A 13,762-nucleotide genomic window follows, 5' to 3' on the forward strand; every position below is an offset into this window, starting at 1 on the left:
GCTTTTCACCCCTATGCTCTTTGCATTCCAACTAATATAAATGTTATACTTTGTACTCTTTGTCCCAAGCACCAAACCCAAATTTTGAAAGTTAATGGAAGCTCAAAATTAATACTCCTAAGTCTCCTGAAATGATTTCAATTAAATAAGACTGGCTCTTGAAATACAATAAAACGTACTGACACTGAAAGGAGAAAAAGATGTCTTTTCACTTAATTGTTAAAATCCCCGCCATCTATATTCTGCCCACATAATTCTCAACTAATAATAGCCTATTTCACTGTCAGCAAAGAATATGGAATGCTGTAATCCACATGTGTGTTATTTTGTTGCACATGCCCGAAAACTATAATTAGCAGATACCTTCTTCAAACATCAAGTCAAACATTTTTGAGAATTTTTTCTTGCTTACAGAAAACTCAGGAGCAAACAGCTTGGAAAAACATACTTTCTTTAAAAAAAAAAAGGGCAAGAAAAACAAACCCTATTCTATCTTATATCACGATTTGACTTTGAATGTATCATCACATTTGCTAATTCTTTTAAAATCATGTCTGAAATAGGTGTGACTTGAAGCAAAGAATATACCCGTCATAATACAAACATCAAAGAAAAACACAACAAAGATGATGACAGCAAGGGAGGGCCACATAAGAGAAGAACTAAAAATGGACTCATTGGATTTAAAGATATGAAGGTTATTAGTGACCTTGGCAAGAGTCATTTTGTTATTGATAAATGTAGGCGCACAACTGCAGTGGGTTAAAAAAGTATAGCACCTCCGTACAATGGACTGCTCTGCAGTGGTTTAAAATATTGAGGTGCATCTATAAGCTCTAAGTTAGAAATATGTCTATAAGAAGAGCAAGTCGGCAAATAACACGAATAGCATGATTTCATATTTGTAATGGAACAAAATATCAGTGTGTAGAAATGTGTGTAGGTATAGATATAGATAGATAGCCTTATTTGTATATTTTTAAATGCATGAGAGAATTGTCTGAAAGAACACATACTTGTGCCAGAGACTTTTTGAGGTCCCGTGTCACATTTCCTTTGTCCATCTCTGATATCAGCCACAGTTGTGGTAGATGATTCCACACAAGCTCAGACTCAAGCTGATGATGTCCCACCAAAAGAGAATGCCTGTGGCCTTTCCAAACTCTGCCTTGGGGATTCTCAAGGGAGCCCACTGAGACTTGAAAAAAGAGCCACCCAGAAGGACAAGTGAGTGAACACCTCCATGAGAAACACTCAACTACTGGGGAATAAAAGCTAATGGATAAATGCTCCAGACCATCAACTGCAATCTTTGAATGGACAGGTCTGGGAGTCATTCTGCATACTTCTTTTTTTTTTATTGTGGTAAAATATACATAACATAAATTGACCATTTTGACAATTTTCAAGTACACAATTCAGTGGCATGAAGTACATTCAAATTGTTGTGCAACCATCACCACCATTCATTTCCATTTCATCATCCCCAACATAAACTCTGTACTCAAAATCCAATAACTCCCCATTCTCCCCTCCCCACAGACGGTGGGAACCTCTATTTTTTCTGTCTGTGAATTGGTCTGTTGTAGGTACCTTGTATCAGTAGAATCATGTAATATTTATCCTTTTGTGTCTGGCTTATTTCACTTAACATAATGTTTTCAAGGTTCATCCATATCGTAGCATCTAACAGAATTGCATTTTTTAAAATTTAAATCTGAATAATTTTTCCTTTTTTTAAAAAATTGACATATAATTGACATATAACATTGTGTAAGTTTAAGGCATACGGTGTGTTGATTTCATACATTTATTTTATGTTGCAATATGATTACCATCAAAGTGTTAGCTAACATCTCCATCACTTCACATAACTGTCATTTCTTTTTTGCAGTGAGAACATTTAAGATCTTGTCTCTTACCAACTTTGAAGTATAATATTCTATTACATGTATAAACTGCATTTCATTTATCCATTCATCTGTTGATAGACATTTGTGCTGTTTCCACCTTTTGGCTATTGTGAATAATGCTGCTATGAACATGGGTATACAAGTATCTGAGTCCTTGTTTCAATTCTTTTGGATATATATACCCATGAGTGAAAATGCTAGTCGTAAGATAACTACAAGTTTAAATTTTTGAGGACCTGTCAAACTGTATATTTCTAGATTCTGGTGGAATTTACACTCAGAATCTTGATAATGTGCCATATATTGGCTGCCCCTTCTTTCTTGCCTCTTCTTCCTGCTCCCCGTGACCTTCCACATGGAGTACCTGCACCACAGTCCTGCAAGGCCTTGTCTCAGGCTCTATTTCTGGGGGATCCCAAGCTAGGACAATACTCATCTCTAAGGGTGATTACCTCTGGGAACTGGATTGGAGAAGGGGAGAGATTTACCTTTTAAACTTTTGTGCCTGCATCACCTTTGTCTTTTTGAGTGTTTAAGGTTATAAATAAGAAGTCACAGAGTCACAGAATTATTCAATTCTTGTGGAACATGTATAAATGACTCCTCCAAAACTAAATGAACCACAGATTGATCATTCTTACAGCTTTGTACCTCTAGAGCAAGTAGTAGAGTTTTAAAGATTAATTTCTTAAATCTTTATCTGAGATCTTGATCTGAGATGACTTTGTCCTCAAGACTGGATCCCTGAGGACTCTGCCCAAACTCACATTAAATCTGAGGTATCCGTGTCCTCACTTCCATACTTCCACCAAGTCTACACTCTTTCCTCTTGTCCATCTTGAGGTCACTTTATCTCCAAACATATGAGAAGCCCCCTGGCTTCACTTCTTTCCCCATTTAGTCTAGACCCCCAGGGATTTTGTTTCAACAATTATTGCGGCATCATTTTTTATCCCCTTATCTCAACATGGCAGTCATCCTCTAATTTCTAACCTGGATTAGTCCAAATATTTGCCTCCATGCTGATGAGAACTGCTGGAGAAAATGACTTAGTTTTCTTAATGATATGACAATGGAACTGCTAATCTCAGCAGCTAATTGTGGTGTCTAATCTCAACAGACCTTCACCGCTATTTAACAATGCTATACTGCATTTATCTAAGCTTATTTCTCACTCCCAATCACTCTCCCAAACACTCACACCCACACTTTTATAGATTTCTTTGATCTATATTTCACAAAGAAGTTGGAGATTATTAGGTGTTAAATCATTTTCTTTTTTCTTATTTAAAATAAATCTATATCTGACCATATCTTTGGAGAGCTAAAATTCACAACATGCTTACTAGATGCCAGGTACTGTGCTAAATGATATGATTGCTAACATATAAGCATTTATTATGATTATGTATCATAGTAACTCGCATCTACTAAGCACTCAATAAATGTTGGCTATAGAATGATGAACCCAAGTACAGATGTTTGTAGTTATGGTGTCAGAAAGTAAAGGGATTAGTCCAAGTGTAAGAGCCCATACACTCAATCTCTACTTCCTCCCTTAAATCCTTTCTATATACGTTTTGTCCTATAATCCTTATAATATCAACAACCCTATGAACTAGTATTATATTATTATTGCTTTCTCCTTATGGATATATATATATATACACACATACACATACATATCTATATCTATATCTACATCTATACACACATACCTTAGAGAGGTCCACCATCAAGGCCATGGTTACAGAGCTAGTAACTAGGAGAGTCAGAACTTAAACACAGATCTCTGACTCTGAGCCCACATTTAAAACACTACAAAATGCCACTTTTAGTGCTTATGCATAGCTTTGTTTACTGCATCTATGATATTGGGATCCATAATAAGAAATATGTATTTGGTCTTCCTCCATTTTTCCTAGCATAGAGCTCCTAAAACTCTTGGAATTTCCTAAGTGATGAGAGCAATAAAGATGCCTTTGTTATGTTAATGGGTGACTTTTGGATTCACCTAAGGATGATGGCTGGTTGTCAGGAGAACCATCCATGTGATTAGAGGGTTGGAATTTTTAGTCCTACCCCCTGACCTTTGGGGAGGAGAGAAGGGCTGGATGTTGAACCAAACAGCAACGGCCAATAATTTTAATCATACTTATATGATGAATCATTCATGCCTCTGCAAAAAAATTAATAAACAGAAACCTCAACTAAATAGAATCAGGAGACCAGAAAGGGGAGTGCTCTCTCCCTGTGATGATAGCAGAGGCCAACAGGAAGAGGAAAGACTCCTCTCCTTTCCTGGCAAGGACTTAACTAATAAATAACCATGGACTCTGTTTACTAAGGCCCTCCCAACTTCCTTTTCCCCTCTAAAAAAGAGTTCTCCTTCCCTTGCTGTGGGGGACTTGTACATGTCTCACCATGGTTACAGACCCCAAATTGCAATTCTCTGCTGATCCTGAATAAACCCATTTTTGCTGGAGAAATAGCTGGCAGTCTATTTGTTTTAGGTCAACACCTCCATACGAACCCAAAAGGACAGGGTTCAGAGACCTTCTGGGTTGGTGAACATATGGGGACTTGGGGAGAGTAATGTTCTCTGAGATGGCATGGAAGCTCCTCATCCTTTCCCTATACTTTGCCCTATGCATCTCTTCCATCTGACTGTTCCTGAGTTATATCCTTTTATAACCAGTAATCTAGTAAGTAAAATGTTTCTCTGAGTTCTGTGAGACACTCTAACAAATCAACGGAACCCAGGGAGGGAATCTTTGGAACCTCTCATTTATAGTCAGTTGGTCAGAGGCACAGGTGATAACCTGGACTTGTGACTGGCATTTGAAGCGTGATTGGGAGTTGGCAGTCTTGTAGGGCTGAGCCCTTAATCTGTGGGATCTGACACTATCTCTTGGATATAGTGTCAGAATTGAGTTGAACTGTAAGACACCCAGCTCGTGTCCAAGAATTGCTTGGTGTTGTTGAGGGAAAAAAAGAAACCACATGTTGAAACTTGGGTGCAGAATCTTAGCATATTTGAGAACGAGGTTTTTTGCCTCATCTTAAGCAAAACTAGTGAACCCATTTGAGGATCCCATTCCTTCTTAACTCCTTCAGGAATCTATTCTATCAGTTTCCTTTCTGTCTTTCCCGTATCTTCAATCTCTCCTCTTTTGTTGACTTATTTCCTGCATACACTCAAGTCTTTCAGACTTCAATAAGTCTCCCTTTGGAAGACAGAGCTACTGAATCACACCAAAATATAGAATTTTAAAAGTCAGATAGGTGACAATAGGATATGAAGTATATGAAAATTAGATGATCATTTTAGGACCTTCAACATCTGATTAATAGGAGTTTCATAAAGAGAGAACAGAGAAAATAAAGTATAAAAGAAAGGGTACTAGAACATTTCCTGCAACTGAAAGTCTTACGTATCCAGGTTGGAAGACCCAGCAAGTGGGTGGTCCAATAAGTGAAAATGAGAACTACAGCGCATCATTGTGAAATTTCACAATGCCAGGAATGAACATGTCTTTGACACTTTCAGAAAGAAACATATTATGTATTAAATAAAACAGTCTAGGAATCAGAATGACACTGAACTAGAACAATGGAACGAAGCATTCAAAATTCTGAAAGAAAATTATTTTCCACCTAGAAATCCATATCCAGGCAAATATAAATGTACATCAAGTGTACGGGTAGAATATTGTGAGATCTCAGAATATTTTCTTTCTTAGGAACGCTTTCTCAAAAAACTACTAGAGCAAACTCTTTGGAGGCAATTTGATAACGGCTATCAAAATTTAGACCCGGTGTTTCCCTTCCTATATATATATCCTATAGATTTGTTTACACATGTGAGCAAACTTAGAATTATAGCCATTGTTGAATATTTATACTAGTAGAAAAAGACCAAAATACAGTTAAATGCCATTAGTGGGATTTTAGTTATGGTGTATCACCTTAATGGGGAATTCCACAGCCATTTAAAAAGGATAAATCTATATATTGACAGATAGGAACTGATCTCCTGAATATACTTTACACAGAAAACAAACAAACAAGAAACAGTGAAGTGTAATTTGTAGGCTTCTAGTTGTTTTAAAAAAAGAAGCAGGGGTGTGGCTATGTACACATGTATGCTTAACTATTTATATAGACTATCTCTTGAAGGCTACACAAAAAATTGATAACAAAGGTTGCCTATAAAGAGATGGGATCAAATCACTGATTTGTTCCCCACTATCTATTCTCCAGTTATTCCTTAGTAATAGAACCCCAGCTTTTAGCTAACCTCATAGCTGACTTGAATAAAGATGACATATCCCAGCTCTCTTGGCAAACAGGTGTGGCTCTGGCTGGCCAAGGCTGTGTCCTTTAAAAAGGAGTTGTGCTCTCTTCTCCTCTCCCACTTCTTCCTGCCGGCAAGATCATGGACCTGCTTCCTGGAACTCAGGCTTCCTATACTTGGAGCATGAGAGAAAAGCCCCCTTTTGACAATAGCAAAGCAACAGAAAAGAGTCAGTGTCCCTGTTAATGGTGGTCCCATCACACCAGCCTTGGACTGCTTACCTCAGAACTCTGTTTTCATGGGAAAGAAATAAATTTCTATCTTAGATCATTAATACATGGGGGTTTGTATCATTCATACCTGAAGCTAACCCTGATTCAGGAGGGGATGCTAGGTGACTCAGGGAGCAGGGGTGGGGGGTAGACCCTTATTAATGAGTCCATTTCAGTTTAAGAACATGCCAGAGTATCGACAGTACCATGAACATCTTTATAAAGGACTCTATTTTCTTTTATCTTGAGCTCCTCTAACCTTCCAAGGGCTGTCAGGGCAACTTCATCCCTTAGGATTATCACAGTTTCAGGATATTCTATTCATCCAAAAAGCCTAAAAGCCCACATGATAGACCAAATGATTTTTCACTGAGTATTCTGGCTATGAGAATCTATGAAAGTAAGAAGAGTGTGTGTGTGTGTGTGTGTGTGTGTGTGTGTGTGTGTGTGTGTGTGTGCATGCAGTGTGCAAAGGAAGGAGACGAGAATATTCATTTTAGCACAGCTCAATCTCAGTTGGACTCTTCCTAATTACAGATCTTCTGAGGCTGAGGCTTTTTATACCATCATAAATTAAGTTGTTTGTTACTGGATCGATTCTTAGCTGGAGTCATTCCAATACCCTGCTAGGGGAAGCAGCTATCTGATTTAATTTAGGATGTGCTGGCAAGACTGCCAAACATCAACGAGAACTCAGAAACATTCTCAAACGGAAGGCATGACACATAGCAACGATGTCAATAATCTCTTTGCTTTCAATATTTATTTATGGATATTGTTTTAGGAGAGTCAAAGGAAAGAAAGTAAATGCTGAGGAACAGGATGCCTTTGACGTCTCTGTGGGTTAAAATACATTTTTTTCAAATTTCTTGTTATATACTTCTGTTCCCCAATCCTAGCTGAACATTAAAATCATCCTGAGGGACTTTTATTTAATACAAATTCTCAGACTCCATATCCCAACAATTCTGATTCAGTAGATCTGTTTAAACATAAAGCTACATATTTTTTGAAAATTGCTCTGGTGATTATGAGAGCTCAATCCTCGTTCTGCATTTAGAAAGACCTAGCATAGATCAATTCAGTATTTTTAAATGCCCAATATGTGCTGTTAAGATGATTTAAAAAGACAATTTAGGCAATAGAAACAAATTTTTAACACTTCATGGAGTGCGACGTCTCCACTCTCAAAGAGTTTGGAGAACTGCAAGGTGGGGCAAAAGGAAGGAAGCTTTTATTGGATGAAAAATAGGGGACAAGGAAAATAAGAAATAAAAATATCTGATTGGCTGGGGTTACATAGGAACGGGAGATCACCTGTGTTACTTGGCGATCATGAACTAGTTAGCCAGATGGTCTGAATTCTGGGCTGATAGAACATAAACAAGAATATGAAACCTAAAAGTTAAGTTTCATTTTGCTGATGTGGTTTCCCAAGATAAGTGGCACTTGATCTACCAAGGAAGGTTAATGTGAATTAACCTTGTCAAAAGGTAGAATTTGACAATTCTACCTTTTGATCAACCTCTGGCCAAGCAAGAGATTTGATCAAAGACAATGTTGCAAGTTATTCTAAGTTATAATTGCCTCTGTGGTATATATTTTGCAGGAAATGATGTCAGGTTCATAATCCTGATGTTGTCTTTGTTCCTTGGATCTTTTTTGTCATTCCAGTCTGAAGGAGACCATTTGTTGGCTGGCCCCTGGCTGTGTACAAGCATTTAAAACCCTTGAGAGAATGCAACTCTACCAGGGAGATGATGATTATTATTAAAAGTATTCCTAAGAGTTTTCTGAGGCATGGTCCCCATGAACCAAACCAGTTAGAATTAATAAATCAAGAAATGATCCTGAAGAGGAAGATACTTCTGTAAGCCAGTTGGCCTGTGAAGCGGAGCAGAATATGCCACTCCAAAATATGTCTCTTTGTCAGAGGATTATCTTGAGATGGTCATTTTTAAGAAACAGCAGACACAGGAAAAGCTCCAAAAATGAGTAGGTTACCCTTTTGTAAGGGAAATTTACATTTATAAGGGAAATCTCCATTTTTAGGAGTGTCTCCCTCTCTGTACCAGGAAGGGAAGGATAACTAAATCGTAAGAAACTCATCAATGGGAAAGGCATTTAAATCTATATACCAACCAGACCCTTGTTTTCCAAGCTTTGCTTGATAACTTCCCATAACTGCCCACCCCACTCTCCTAAAATCTTATTTTGTCTTTAGCTGGAAGGGTTATTTAAGGTGGTGGCTTGTGCCATTTCTGGGATTTATACAGTTTCCTGGGTATCTCCCATGTGTACAGGAGGTTAAAAAGTTATTAAACTTGTTTGTTTTTCTCCTGTTAAACTGTCTTTTATTACAGGGGGTTTCTCAGACAAGAACCTAGAGGGGTAGGGGGAAAATTATTTTTCTTCCCCTACACCTATTTATGTATTTTGTGTAACCATGTCTCCACTTTCCCAGAAGCATTTAACCAGCGAGCTTGTTCCAAAGAAACCAAAGCACTGGAAATCAGAGAGAAGTTTATGATGGGTAGAACTACAGAATCACCAGCATCAAAGCAAATCCAACAGTGCTAAATGCCTGTCAGGCACATGGAGGTGCACTACTGGTCTCGTGGCTATAGGCTAGTACACTCTAGAAATCACTAGTACTGCCTTGTCCACAAACTCAGGAACACTGTCCTCGCATCATTTTCTTATTTTGCTTCTTTTTTTTTTTTTTTTTTTTTCAATTAATCACTGCATTATTGTCAGTCCAGTATGCCCACTGGGCCTTCCTCTACCCATATTGTCTAAGAAGGCTTATTCAAACTAAAGAGAGGTGATGGAATGCAGACAACAGAAAAAGAGGAATCTCCATCAATTCAAATAGTGTCATGGCTTCCTAGTCACATAGGGTTGAAACCAAGTCCCCCTAAAACAGAGTTCCCCTGCCAAGTCTATGACTAACCTCTCTATCCAAAAATTTATTCCCTTTCTTGTCTTACTCCTGTTCCTATCAAGATTGAGAAATATCAAAGAAAAAGGGGGACTGAAACTGAGCAGGACCCTGCAGGGCTTCCCAGGTACAAGAGCACCTGTGTCCTCCACTCCTTGTTTATAGAAGAAGGCTTTAGTCTTCCAGGTCTTCCCCAAGTTCCAAAGAGCAGACTCAAGCAGTTACTAATTAGAGAAGTGACGGAATGCAGAAAGAAAGGAAAAGCAGTCAAGCAAGAAAAGTAATGATAGCTTAAACAATAGTTCAGCAATAAAACAGAGTCACAGGACTCCTAGTTCTTCTTAAAGGGATATACATAATAGTCTGAATGAATGAATGGTGAGAATACTAACGCGTTATGGCACCTTGAAGGAAGTCTAAACTTGCTCCTCAGGCCATATATACAAATTCACCTAGAAACCAAAGACTCTTGCAGCATCTCTATTAGTCCATCAAACAAATCCAGTAAGGGGTAGTAGAAGGTACCACCCCAAAATATATCTCTTTGGCATAATGATTGTTTTGAGCTGATTATTTTGAGAAACAGCAGATCCAAGAGAAGCTCTGAAAACAGAGTAGAATTTACCCTTCTGTAAGGGAAATTTACAATTTATAAAGGGAACCTCCATTTGTAAGTGTGTCTCTCTCTCTGTACCAAGAATGGAAGGATGACTAAATCATAAGATTTAAGTCTGCATAACAAACCTTACCCTTATTTACCCTGCTTTTTCTGGTATCCTCCAATTACTGGTTCCCCTTCACTCCAAAAATCTTTCTTTTGTCACTAGCTGAAGATGGTATTTAAGGTGGAGGCTTGGGCCATTTCGAGGAGTTAATTAGTTTTCCTGGGTTTCTCCCGTGTATACAGGAGGTACACGTGTTATTAAACTTCTGCTTGTTTTTCTCTTTTTAATCTGTCTTTTATTACAGGGGGTCTCAGCCAAAGACTCAGAACGGTAGAGGGAAATTTATTTTCCTCCCTAACACCAGGAAATGGTGTATTTTCATGCCATTTCTCCATTGAGAGTATCTTTGTAATCAAGTTGATTGTGGGGCAAATCCCTCCAATGTCAGCCTAATGATGGTATTAATATTAATTAATGATGATTTTTCAGCCTACCTGTTACTCTTGTCAAACAATAATCAGTATTTAGGCTGCAAAAAACAAAAAGTTTTATTTGGGGTTTTAAGAATTGCCACTTGGGTAAAACTGAAAGAAATATTTGTCCTGAAGGGATAGGCTGTCACTAGTTATGTTAGGATATGGGTCCAATAAGTATCTTCAGTTTTTGGAATACTGTGCAGATGTTCTGGATGTCTGAATTAAGACAATAAGTGGTCAAAGTTTAGATCCCATCTGGGATAAATCACAATGGCCTCCTGCCTCCATTTTAAAGAGCTCTCTTAGCAGTACTGATTCCATTTTGATTTTCCTCTCACACTCTCAAAGGAAAACAAAAAACCTATTTTCTGATACACATTAAAAGATAAATATTAATATTCTATACACTATTATAGCATGAACTATAGGATATACTGTCATATCCTCTATTTATCGCTATATAACAAACCATCTAAAACACAGTTACTTAAAACAATAATTTATCATTTCGCCTAATTCTTTGGGACAGAGATTTGGGTAGGGCCCCGCAGACAGTTCTTTTGTTTCATGTGGGTTTTTGAGTCAACTGTATTCATTTGTAGCTGGGTTGCGTTCAAAGGTCCAAATGAATAATTATTATAGATGTATTTATTTAATTATATATTTTAAAATAATGAAAAGATAAACCATTTTTTTAAATGGCTTTTTATAGGAGGAAGGGAACATGGTAGAGGGGACAAGAATAGAAGACTTCTCTAAATATGCCTTGTTTTGTAGGTTTGGCTTTAGAACCATGTAGATATTTTACTTAAAAATGCAAACAAAATTAAATAATAAAAACAAGCTCTGAATTTGAAAGTAATATGAAAATATGAATCTGGCTATATATTGTTTAAAAACAACTGAGTAAATTTGAACATCTAATTGGCTTTATTCAAGGATTCATGAATTGGGCAGCATCCCACCTAATAAATAAAAAGGCATCCCAAGGTGTTGTACAAAATAGAAGATTTTATAGGCAGGAGGAGGATGGGGCAAGGAAGCTGTTAGCAAAAGAAAAGAAAATATTGTTTCAGGCCAAGTTACGTTTTTGGGGGGAAGGAGGAAGTCTACCATGCAAATTACTTCTTCTTTTAGGGGATGGAGAGGGCCCAGATGACAGATTACCTCACTGGTGCTGACCAGTGGTAAATTCCAGGTAAATTCCAGATAAATTCCAGACTGGCTGATTAAGATTACATTTCTGGTGAAGGTCCAAACAGCAATATGTGAGGTATTAAATCTAGGTCTGGTATAACAGGCTTTTAAGCACAAGTGATGTCATCTTGAGCCTGTGGTTTCCTCTTTAACAATTCGTAGTTGGGAGAATAATCTCAAAGAGAGAAATTATAACAAAGGATTTTAAAACACAAGAACGGTATATTCCTAAGGGATACATTAGAGATGTATTTTAAGGACAAAAACAGCTGCAAAAAAATTTTTTCAACCATTTTCAGTAATCATATTGGAGGTGGTAGTGTTAGAATTGCTCTCTGAGATTGCTGTGTGTACTGTATGGGAAAAATAAAACATCTAATTAGGCTAGTGTCATAGAGAACTTCCAGGAGATACAGATGTATAATTGATAAGGTTAAGTAAAAACCAAGTCATAACTTGGCCTTGAAAGGATAAGTATGAATTAATGATGTCTTTTACCTGAACAAAAAATCAAACAAACATATTCCCTAACTCTAATCACTGTAAAGGCAAAGAACCAATGACCAACTCAGTAGCAATGAGCACCCCTAGTGTCCAGATTATAATCTCTAAATATCATTTCCCTCTTAAACAACCAGGGTTCTTTGGGTCTAGGATAGGAAGTGTAAAATATATGCTAGGACATCTTGTTCTTCTAAAAAGCAAGGAATCTACTGAAGACCACCAGGGTGGTGTCAAAAGGACTCAGGACTCAATATAAATAAGTTCTGCTGGGCTAAAATAGGATATTTGAGCATCAATAAGCATAATAACTTCAATGGATTGAAATACTTTATATATGTTTAAAACTGTGAGTTTATAATTATATTAAAACCAAACTAATTGGTGTCCTTTGGAAGATGCCAGGGGAATGTCTCATTGTTTTGAAATCTGATAAATAAAGGGACAGAATCAAGCCTTTCCTGCCCTTCCTATCCACTCTGTATTACAGGATAACCAAATAGTTGATGAGGGGAAGTTTCTGTTTATAGAAGTATTTCAAAAAGTAAATTAAAAAGGAATGATAGAATTGTTGTATCACCATTTTGTAACCTCCAATGAAAGTCACAAAAAGAAAGACACTAGGACATTGTTTTCCTCATGAAGGAAAACACACCATGAATGAAGTAATGTCAAAAAAAAAAAAAAAAAAGAACTCTAACCTGAAATATATCAAGCCTCTTCTTAATCTAACTGCCAATTTATATGAAATGCAGCAAATAAAGAAATACTTTAAACATACCATGGGGATGCAATTAATAAAATCCAGACTGTGGGAAACTATAAGATAAAAAAAAAATCAAGAAAAAAAGAGAGATGTAGGAAGACACCATAGATTAAAAGAAACTTCAATACAATTAATCATTGGCAAACTATGGACCTTATTTGGATTGTGATTAAAAAAAAGAAAAGTTTTTTACCATATGATCATCTCAATAGACACAGAAAAAGCTTTTGGCAAAATTCAACACTCACTTATGATAAAAACTTTCCAGAAAGTGGGCATAGAGGGAATGTACCTCAACATAATAAAGGCCACATATGGCAAACCCACAGCAAACATCATTCTCAAAGGTGAAAAACTGAAAGCATTTCCTCTAAGATGAGGAACAAGACAAGGATGTCCACTCTCGCCACTGTAATTCAACATAGTTTTGGAAGTCCTAGACATGGCAATCAGAGAAGAAAAAGAAATAAAAGGTATCCAAACTGGAAAAAATGAAGTAAAACTGTCACTATTTGCAGATGACATGATACTATACATAGAGAATCCTAAAGATGCCACCAGAAAACTACTACAGCTAATCAATGAATTTGGTAAAGTTTCAGGATATAAAATTAATGCACAGAAATCTCCTGCATTCCTATACACTAACAACGAAAGATCAGAAAGAGAAATTAAGGAAGCAATCCCATTTACCACTGCAACAAAAGAATAAAATACCTAGGAATAAACCTACC

The sequence above is a fragment of the Physeter macrocephalus genome, chromosome 9, assembly GCF_002837175.3.
Source record: "Physeter macrocephalus isolate SW-GA chromosome 9, ASM283717v5, whole genome shotgun sequence".
In the NCBI taxonomy this organism is placed as follows: domain Eukaryota; kingdom Metazoa; phylum Chordata; class Mammalia; order Artiodactyla; family Physeteridae; genus Physeter; species Physeter macrocephalus.